Source organism: Equus quagga, chromosome 8, assembly GCF_021613505.1.
Source record: "Equus quagga isolate Etosha38 chromosome 8, UCLA_HA_Equagga_1.0, whole genome shotgun sequence".
Lineage (NCBI taxonomy): Eukaryota > Metazoa > Chordata > Mammalia > Perissodactyla > Equidae > Equus > Equus quagga.
Window position 1 is genome coordinate 125,741,534 of NC_060274.1, and position 10,702 is coordinate 125,752,235.

At 41.2% G+C, this 10,702-nt stretch overlaps 3 non-coding genes across 3 annotated transcripts; all 3 read left to right on the forward strand.

The window, feature by feature from the left end:
* Positions 1-2,617: 2,617 nt before the first annotated feature.
* Positions 2,618-2,689, forward strand: TRNAC-GCA (transfer RNA cysteine (anticodon GCA)). Its single transcript has one exon. It is a non-coding gene; the product is annotated as a tRNA-Cys (tRNA).
* Positions 2,690-3,636: 947 nt separating this feature from the next.
* On the forward strand, positions 3,637-3,708 carry TRNAC-GCA (transfer RNA cysteine (anticodon GCA)). The gene has a single exon. It is a non-coding gene; the product is annotated as a tRNA-Cys (tRNA).
* Positions 3,709-8,999: 5,291 nt separating this feature from the next.
* On the forward strand, positions 9,000-9,071 carry TRNAC-GCA (transfer RNA cysteine (anticodon GCA)). The gene has a single exon. It is a non-coding gene; the product is annotated as a tRNA-Cys (tRNA).
* Positions 9,072-10,702: the final 1,631 nt, after the last annotated feature.

Here is a 10,702-nt window from a genome sequence, read left to right on the forward strand (position 1 = left end):
GAGACCCTGCCTGGGAGGCCCCATCGGAGCAGCCAGCCAGCCTTCGCCCTGATGACGTCACACCCGGGTTACAAAGACTGGAGCTTCTCAGGCTCCATCACAGGTTGGGGCTTGTGGTAAGAAGAAAAAAGGAGACACTCGCTTTTCCTGAGGATCCAGGAATAGCCAGATAGCTGGGGCCTGAGGAACCTGGGACGCGGTTCTCGACATCACCAACAAAGCTTTAGGACTCAGGCCTAAGGCCACCCTTTCTCCTACAGGAGCTTATGATACCCCTCCTGATCAATGACTTGGTCTTTCCTCTATAAACACCTATACGACCTCACTCACCCTTTCTGTTCAATAATCATTTCAACATACACATTTATTTTATGGCCAATCTTTGTACATCTTTTAGATTTCCTCTTCTCCTTTCAGCTCCTCTTCCCTTCTCTGTGTTTATTATGTTAAGCATCTTGAAAAGAGAAAATCTGATTGGTTGTTATCCCTGAGTGGGCAGAACTGCCCATCACCGGTCCACCTGTTTACTGACGGGGAGTGGAGGAAGGCTTCACAGTAACTAATTAATATTCTGAGAAAGATATGAGAAAATATTCCATCTGTGAAACAAGAAGAGGATGCTATATAAAAAAGAATTAGTTACAGAACAAGAAGGGGCTCTTAGAAATGTTTTTAAAAAGGATAGAAGAAATAAAAAATTCAAGAGACAGTTTAAAAAATTTTGAGGCAGTTTCCCAGTAAGTAAAACAAACAAAAACACAAAGGGATAGTTAATAAGAGAGATAAAAATAATAAAATTAGAAGTTGAAACCTGGAGGTCCAAAAACCAACTAATAAAAGTTTCAGAAAGAGAAAAATGTGGAGGGGACGTTATTCAAGAAAATCGCCCATAATGAAAGGATATGGGTTTCCGTTAGAAAAGATGCTCCAAGTATCCAGCACAATGAATAAAAAATGACCCCACCAAGTACGTCATGGTGTAATCACAGAATACCGGGGCTAGACAGAAGCTCTTAAAAGTTTAAAGAGTGAAAGAATAGGTGATATACAAAGGAGAGGGAATCACAGTGTATTTGACTTTTCATCAGCAATACTAGGCACTAGACCATAGGAAAAATCCTTCACAGTATGAGGGACTATGATTTCTCCATCCAGACTACTAATCAAGAATGTGGGTAGAATTATAGACACTTGCAGACATGCAAGTTCTTAAAAAATGTACCTACACTCACCTGTCACAGAAAGCAATTGGAGGAGTTCTTCTGCCAAAATAAGTGAGTAAATTAAGAAACATTCAGGTTTTGGAATCCAGGAAAGCAGGACCCCCACAGAGGAGAGAGAGGTGGAAAGAACCTCCAGGCAAGGGTGTAGGAGGCTTTCCAGGGAACCAGACCAGAGGTAGGAGGAGGCCAGACAGCCACTGAGAAACAAGAAGCGGAAATGTGAATTATCTGACAGCTTTCACAGTGATAAAAATGTTTTGAAAGGTATTTTATGGAGTGATTAAAGGTTGTGGAAAATCTCAGCTAAATATTCAAAGAAAACTAAGCAGTTAAAACATGAGGCTATCACTAACTTTAGGAAAAACAAAAAGTTCTACCAGAATTCTTAGCTCTGTTCAGCACTGTGAACACTATTAACTAATAATATTGAAAATACTAAACATAGAAACATAGAAAGTTATTAAACCAAAAATTGAGAGATAATTTTATTAGAAAACTGAGAAGGGAAGAAGGCACATGAGTTATAATCCTCTTCATAAAAGTGAGTGAGTTGACGTCTAAACCTGATTAAGTTAGATGTAGCATCTTATGAGATATTTATATCATTTGAGATCATGGAAGTAAACAGACTATAAGAAACAGCCAAAAGAGTGAAGAGAGGTTGCCTCTGGGCAGGAAGGAGATACAAAAGACTGTGTTTTTTTGTGATAAGCTTTAAAAACAAGATTTGACTTTTAAAAATAATTGCACAAGATACTTCAATAAAAAGAAAAAATATAACATCAAAAGCACCCATGTTCTGGGGATGGAAGTGTAGCTCAGGGTAGCCTTTCACTGTAGCTCCAGAGTTCCCTGGCGGGATGCAGAGGCCCTGTGCAGTCCTCACGCTTTGTTGCTCCCTGACGCTTCCCAGGACAGTTCCCTGATCCAGGTCAGGGACTGGGAAGTTCGCCAACGTCGCCAACCACCCCCACTGCCACCCTCTGGGTTTAATGCACAGATGCACAGACTGGAGAGACATCTTCAGATGTAGGTACTGCACGTGTCTCCAAAGAGTTGGACAAGGTCTCTTCAAATCGCTGTTTTGTAGTGTAGAATAAGAGAAAAACAGACAAGTAAATCCTAACGGCCCTTCTACTAGTAAATGTCAGTGCTCCTCTGGGCTGCTGCTGTGACCACAGACTGAAGAAAGGGGGGAAGGTGCAGGCATGTGAAGGAGTAGGATTGGGGGACCCTGGGGACTAGGGGATAACCTCTCTGGGGTGAGTTTGTGGAGGAATAAGTTGCTGATTTTACCAGCTCTGTAGAAATAAGTAGAAACTTTGAATGTGTTGTAGGAATTCCAGATGTGACTTTGAAGGTAAAAGGTGCTTATTAGACACCTCTGCCAAGTAGGGGGTATAGCTCAGGGGTAGAGCATTTGACTGCAGATCAAGAGGTCCCTGGTTCAAATCCAGGTGCCCCCTGCCCTATTGGTTTTCCTATTCCACTTTCCATTCATCCATACCAATTACTGTCCTTCCTGAAATTGGGAGCCACAGGTCAGCTCTTGCACAGCTGTACTCTGGGTAGATTACCTCTCCGATGCCTTGCTGCACTAATATTACAGGTGTCCCACCTCCTTGTGGCATCTGGGGTTTTTTCCTTCTGCATATAACTCACTTCTTCAACTCTATTGAGTCCGCTAAGAGAAGCAGGAATTCTGATGCAGAATTCTGCTAGGCTTTTCCAGGGCAGATCAGAGAGCTGTAGATACAGCAGACTTCCCAGGAACAGACAGTAAATGGTAACCCTAAATTATCACCCTCAACAATCCTTCCCACTGAAACAGTTTGCCACAGTGGCCTGGTGGTCAGACCTACGGGGACAAATCACAGTGTCCAGGTTCTCCATATAGGGTGGATATTTCTCCCTGGGGATCTGGTTTCTCCCATGCCAGAGCTCACTTATCACTTGCTTCAACTTTGTAGACCAAGAACCTGGCTTAGCTACTCTAACAAGAGAGACGGGAATAGTGCAGCATTGTTCCTACAAGCCCCAACTGCTGGAGCTCTGTGACACCACCTGAATTAGAGCCCATTTCTGTCTTCACTGAAGGAAGAAAGACAAAGAGCTGAGAGGCCACGTAGGTGGGTAGTTTTGGGGACGGTTGGCCAGCTCTTGGGCTAAATCAAAAAGGCAATAGGAAATGGGTTGGAGGTTCTTCAGGCAGCTTCTCTCCTTTTTTCCTTGCTGATAACCCCACCCATTGACCAAGGCCTGGAAAGCTACAGAGCTGGGGGAAGGTGTCTTACTAGGAATCAGGTTTGGCAGCTTCTAAAATCAGTTGTGGAAGGGAGCTATAACTTAATTTTGCAGACCTGAGTGTTACCACACAGGTGAAAGCTATTAATTAGGTCACACTAGCAGCAGAGGAGGTATAGCTCAGGGGTAGAGCATTTGACTGCAGATCAAGAGGTCCCTGGTTCAAATCCAGGTGCCCCCTTACTTATGTGCACTTTTGGTAGCTAAAGTTATCCGTATGCATCTTACCTGGGCCCTCAGTGAAGGTTTAGATCTCCATTAGTGAGGGTTTGCAGGAACCACCCTGGAGCCTCCCTCCCAGGGCCAAATAATATGAGGCCACATTACGTCCCTATATGTGTATAGGGCTTATCTCCTCAACCCCATTATGTGATAATTAGGAATGAGAAAATACCTTCAAGTAAATGTTAAAGAAAATACTAGATATTGAAAGTTGTCAGTTGCAAACATAGCAGTACTTAGAGGGCAATTTATAGCCTTAATGCATCTATAGTATTATGAAAAAAAAAAGCTGAAAATTAACTAAGCGCCTATCCCAAAAAGGTATGAAAGGGACAGTAAAATAAACTCAATAAAAGAATAAGAAAGAAGGTAATAAAGATTAATTAATGAAAGCATAAATTAATGACATAGAAATCAAATATACAAGAGATAGAGTTGATGAAGCAAAAGTTGTTTTTTGAAACAAATAATAAAAATGAAAACACAGATAAGATTGACAAAAGAGAACACATTAATAACCAATATAAAGAATTATAAAGAATACATTACTACAGTTTCCAAAAACATTAAACAATCATAAGATGATATTATGAGTGACTTTGTGTGATATATATAAATTAAATATAATATTTAGATGGCATGGAAGAATTTCTAGAAAAACAGAACTTACAGAAATAGAGAGGAATCCTTTGTCTGCTACACAGTCCTGGTTCTCTCTCCTTCCTCACTGCTCCACTTTAGTTAGTTTAGTAAGGCCAAGCTGGATCAACGGGAAAACACAAGATTTTAGCTGATATAGGTGCCAGGATGCCAAATTCCTACGCAATTAATGGCAAAGCTCTACACTCTCCTGTCTTCTTCCAGCAACATCATTTCCTTCATCAAAATCTTCCACTGTGATGTGGTCCCTCCAAACTTCCCTGTAAATATATGATGTGGCACAGAGGTAGAATGTCTCTTCTGGAAAACTTGGTAGGATGTGTCCCACTGTGTCCAGCCCAAGACGTTTTCATGGGACAAAGAGAGTTTGGGGAATTGCAGACATCCTGATGTATTGTTTGTAACTTCTAACAAATCTTAGTTTGGACTTACCCCAGTGGTATGTGTCCCTATCCTATGGCTTAGTTTTACCAAAATTGACACAAGAAGAAATAGAAATCATGAATAATCCTATAGCTATTGAAGAATTGAATCCATAATGAAAAATTTTGCCATTAAAAAACAACTACTCCAGGCACAGATAGTTTCAATATGTGTTATACCAAACATTTAAGAAAGAAATAGTGTAAGTCTTACACAAACACTTCTGGAGAATAAAAGCCAAAAAAAGTGGGACCTTCCTCAACTCATTTCGTGAGGTTAGTTAAACCTGATATAAAAATAACAGGGGTAATATAAGAAGAGAAAACAACAGTCCAATCTCACTTATTAACATAAATTTTAAAACTATAAACAAAAGTATTAGTAAATCAAATTCAGTATAACATAAAGAAGAATAATATATAATAACCAAATTAAGTTTATTCCAGAAATGCAAGGTTAGCTTAACACTAGAAAAATCTATCACTGTAATTCAACACACTACTGGATATAGCAAATGCTGTTGGTGTCCCATTGACAATCCTCCAGCACTTACCATTTCTGTGTATGCAGGCCCAAATTTCAACTGTGAGCACCTGCAACTTTATATCTGAGGACTTCCTCAGGCAGCCAGGACACGCAACAGGCTAAAAGTGCTAAGGAGCTAGCACTCTGCCCACAAGAGCAGCCCTCAACCAATGACTGACGGGAGTTGGTAAATAAATACCGTAGCTCCCTCATCCTTTGGGGAGGATGACTCTAGGCATGTTACACATTCTCACAGTTCCGTAAGAGTAGCTTTAAGCTCCAGTTGCCTATAATGCCAACTGGCCCAATATCCTACCTTTTATTGCTTCCTTCCTCTCGCTGTCTGACTTACCTACTCTCTGCTAATGTTTACTAGACTTGTCTCCCAAATAAACTACTTGCACTCAAGTTCGAGTTTCAAGGTCTACTTCTGGAAAAATTCAAACTAAGACAACAGATTACAGGGGGAAAAATCACATGATCACTAAAATAGACGGAGAAAACATTCAATAAAATTCAATACACATTCATGATTTCAAAAAAATTCCTGGCAAACTAGGACAAGCTTTTTACCTCCTTAAGATGCTACAAGGTATCTCCCTAACATATAGAATTAAATACTATTTAATGGTGGGATGTTGGAAGCTTTCCATTGAAAACTGAAAACAAGACAAAAATGTCTACTATCATCTCTTGTGTCCAACGATGCACTGAGGTCGGAGCCAGGGCAGTCGGGCTAGAAAAAAACAGAAACTTACAGTTACAAAGGAGAAACAAAACTGGGGTTGTTTGCAGATGATATGGTCGTATACACAGAACATAAAAAGGGCCTCTAAGCACATCATTAGAATTAGATGGTTTAGCAAGGTTTTTGGATTCAAAATTAAAATTAACTATATTTCAATGTACCAGCAACAAATTTTAGAAAACGAAATAAAAAGATCCCACTTACAATAGCATAGAATATCAAATTCCAAGGAATAAATATAACCAAAGATTTGCAAAACTCTGTGCAACTATAAAACGTCATCATATATATAATTTTATATAACATTTATAATTATAATTTATTTTATATATAATCTTATGTAATTTTAATCAAAATTATATATAATTATACAGAAATGTATACAATTTATATAGAATTATATAAATAAGTACATAAATTATATAAATATATATTACATATAAATTATATAAATTTACATGATTATAAAAACAATTATAAAACACTGTTGAGAGAAACTGAAGAAGACGTAAAATGATAAGAAGATATACCACTCCGGATTTGAAACCTCAACATTATAAAGATGTCAGTCAATTCTCCCTACGTTTTCTAGAACTTCAATGCAACCTTAAAATACCAAGATTGTGTGTGTGTGTGTAAGTAATTTGATAAGCAGATTCTAAAATGTATATGGAAATGCATAAGGCCAAATGGCTAAGACATTCCTGAAGAACTTGCTCTCCACGATATCAAAACTTATTTTAAAGCCACAGTAAGAAAGATAATGTGGTATTAATGCAGGGATAGGCAAATAAGCCAATGGATGAGAACAGACATATCTCAGAAAGAGGCCCATGCATAAGTAGACACTTGATTGATGATGAGCGTGGCACTGCAGAGCAGCAAGGAAAGGCTGAGCTGTCTGATAACTGGTGTTGGGGCAATTGGGATCCATACAGACAAAAAGGGAACTGGACCTCAACCTCACACCATACACAAAAATCAGTTCCAGTGTGATTATGAAACTAAAAGTGAAATTTTAGAATATAATATAGGAAAATTTAGGGCAAGATCCCTTAAAAGTACACATTGTCACAAGGAAAAAGATTGATGAAAGTGTCCATTATTAAAATTAACTTTCAATCATCAATAGACACCATCAAGAGAGTAAAAAGGCAACCCACAGAGCAGACAAAGATGTCTGCTGCACATATAATTGATTCAGGGTTCATATCCACAGTATATAAAGAGCTTGCACAAAACAATAAGAAAAATACAGACAACACAATAGAAAAATGAACAAGAGGTTTCAGCAGGCACTTCATAAAAACGGACATCCAAATGACCAGTGAGCTTATGAAAAGAGTTCAAACTTTATTAATCTTCAGGGAGATGCAAATTAAACCACAATGAGACATCACTATGATGATGCTAAGTGTCGGTGAGAATGTGCAGCAATGGTAACTCTCAGATCCTGCTGGTGGTAGTGTAATTTGGTATAACCACTTTTAAAAACTGTCTGGCATTATCAGTTAAGTTGAAAATATGACCACTCTATTATTCAGCAAATATATTCCTAGATATACACCTCAGAGAGTGTACATGTACATACAAGAATGCTTATAACAGCATTTCTCTTAATAGCCCCAAACTGGAAACAACTCAGATGTCCGTCAACAGTGGGACAGATAAATCAATCATGGTATAGTCATTCAAAGGAAAGCTAAACAGAGTTGCTTTCTTTTTGCGTCTTCTAATCTCTCCCTCCTTAGGAGCTTAGCCCTTCCTAAATCCTGTCTTTAAACAAGGCTGACTCCTTTCTGACTCCCTACTGTGCACGGGCCTGAGGCTCTGCCCCTGGAGCACTGACCCTCTAGGCCACTGTGTCCCGCTACCTCAGTCCTCACCTTCCTGGACTCACACTGGTGCCTAGTCCCTGGCCTCTGGGGGGTCCTTTCGTGCTCTTGCAGGCTCATCAATCCTTTCAATTTTACCTGGCGGTCCACCTCATGGCCGAAAAGAGAAATCCAGAGGACTTCAGCGTCACTGTAGAAACCAGCGTTTCCGCAGCCCCTTGGCCAGGAGAGGAGCGGAGAAGCTGCTGGGCTACCTCCCAGGGAGGCTGCCAGGACCCCAAGGGGAAGGCTGGCAGGTGAGAGGGAGGCATTCCAGCCGGAGGAATAGACATTTGCAGAAGAAGTTTACCAGCTCCCGTGACAACAGCAGAAGCTCGGCCTTGGCACGGACGTAGAGATGAAAAGGTGCTAATCAAAGTGTGTTTTTCCTCTAGATGTGACCCGGCTTCACCCACAGATCAGAGAGCTGTTGGGTCACATGTGGTTCTTCTCTAGTGGCATTTCTTGATCCTTGAATTAGGTTAGCATACGTCTGTTAATGCCTTTGGGGATTCCTACATCTACTCAGCCACTCTGACTATTTCTCGGAGTGGATCATTCTCCACCTATAATAACTGAAGAAGTGAAAGTTGGGCGGGTCATCTTGTGTCCTAGATTGTACTTTAGTAGAAAGTACCCTGAACTGAATGCCAGCCCATGAGGGTCAGGCCCTCATTACGTAGATTTGGCCAGACACCTCGATCAGGTCACATTTCTCTTTTTTAGGTATCCACCATGACGGACACAGGCGTTTGACTCTGAAGGCCATTCTAAAAGTCAGTGTCAGTGCTTCTCCAGGCTGCTGCCCACAAGCTGGGGCTGTAGGCCGGGAGGGCACAGGCTGCGGGCTTCTGAGGAGGGAGCTGGGCTCCTGCTATGCAGCAGCCTGAGGAGTTTTCCCTGCAGCAGGCCTGGCAGCTCCCAAAAGAGGTCCATCTTGAAGTAGCAACTCAGGTTTCCAGGTAGTCTGGGTGTGACTGTACAGATGAAAAACATTAATTAAGTCATACCACAAGAGGAGGGGGTATAGCTCAGGGGTAGAGCATTTGACTGCAGATCAAGAGGTCCCCAGTTCAAATCTGGGTGCCCCCTATGTATTTCTAATTTTGACCTTTTAAATTGGTGCTGCATTTCAACTTCTGCTTCCTCATTAGACATCAATGTAAAGATGTTTTCCCAGAACCAGCAAATGTTGAAGCTTTAATATGACAGCTGGCAGTTCTTAACTCCAAACATAAGTTAGAATCATCAGAAGAGTCTATAAAAGTGCCATTGCCCGGGCCCCACCCAGACCAATTAAATCAGAATACCTGGAGTGCAGCCCAGATATGGTAAAGGCTCCCCGGGCTCCTAGTTTGCAGCTAAGTTGGGAACCAGCTTTCCCACTGCTTCAGGAAGCCTTCTCAGACCGAGGTGGCCTCATCCTGCTCCATCTGCCTGGCATCTTGTGTTCTGGATCTCCTTTTATTCATCCTTATATGTACATCATTTGCAACTTGACCTTAACAGTCAACTCCGGGAACAAATGGTGTTGCAGCATTTCTTAGTTTCCTTAATTTCCCTCTCCATCCAGGCGTTCTCCCGGGGGCTGGGTGCAATTGGTCTTCTATTTCCAAGCCAAACCACCAGGCTCCGTGGCTCAGGGAGGGTCCTCAGGGGGCTGAGAGAGTTTGCAGAGGATGAAATATCAACATGTTAAAGTGTAAGTTTAGGTTGTGTAAGCATCAAAGACAATTTTATGTCTTAGTCAATGACCAGTGAATTTTATCAACCATTTCAAAATCAAAGAATGTGATGGCTTTCTATGGTTTGGAGAACAAACAGCTGAATATTTTTGTAGAAAACCTCTGAATTCATTGTGGGTTCAGAGATTATAGCATGTGATTCAGAAGTACAATTCATAACTTTTATTATCCCTTACGCTAATCCTCTTTTATGATGTTCCTCACAACTACTTAAAAACATTTCATGATCCTTTAGGTTTATATAAACAGTGGAAGTCTATGCTTTAGATGGGCTAAAAACAGGTTCTCATAATAAAACTATGACAGCAATAAAGTCTTAATTTCTTTACAGTGAATGACAGGAAAACACACCAAAGAAGCAGCCATTTAAGACGGAGCATGGGCAAGTCTAGTCTTCCTCGAGACTTTGTCTAACTTGATAAGTGGGCAAATAGCTCTTTGTCTAGCTCCCTGGCCGTAAATATCCCGTATCCTGTGAGTTCTCTTATCAGGGTGCAACACAAGTGCCTGAAAAAACAAGACTCCTTTTACCTTCACTGATGTGCTTCCGAGGTTCCTGTTCATCAAAGTTGATCCCTTTTGTTAACGAGAGACTCAAATTTCTTAATTAGTATTTTTTTCTTCAAAGAGGTTTGTTATTCCAGTTTCATAAACACTTGGAACTTCCGCTTAGAACCTGGTTGCTTGTCCCTCTCCTGTCCCTGCCCTCCCCCAGCACCTTCTGATGTTGAAAACAATCTCTCTAGCGGCAGCCTCCGTCCCGCTTCCTCATTACTACGCCAGGTCCCGCAACCCAATCCTGCCAGCCCCGCAGCCACTCTGTGCAACCCCATCCAACAGAAGACGGTTTTCTTCCTCCTTACTTTTCCTCTTAACTCTCCTTGTCACACCTCCTCGCACACCTGATGCCCAGCGTTCTCCTGAAGATGCCCCTCTCCCTTCAACCTCCCAGTCAGAGGGCGTGCCTCCTCCCCCTTC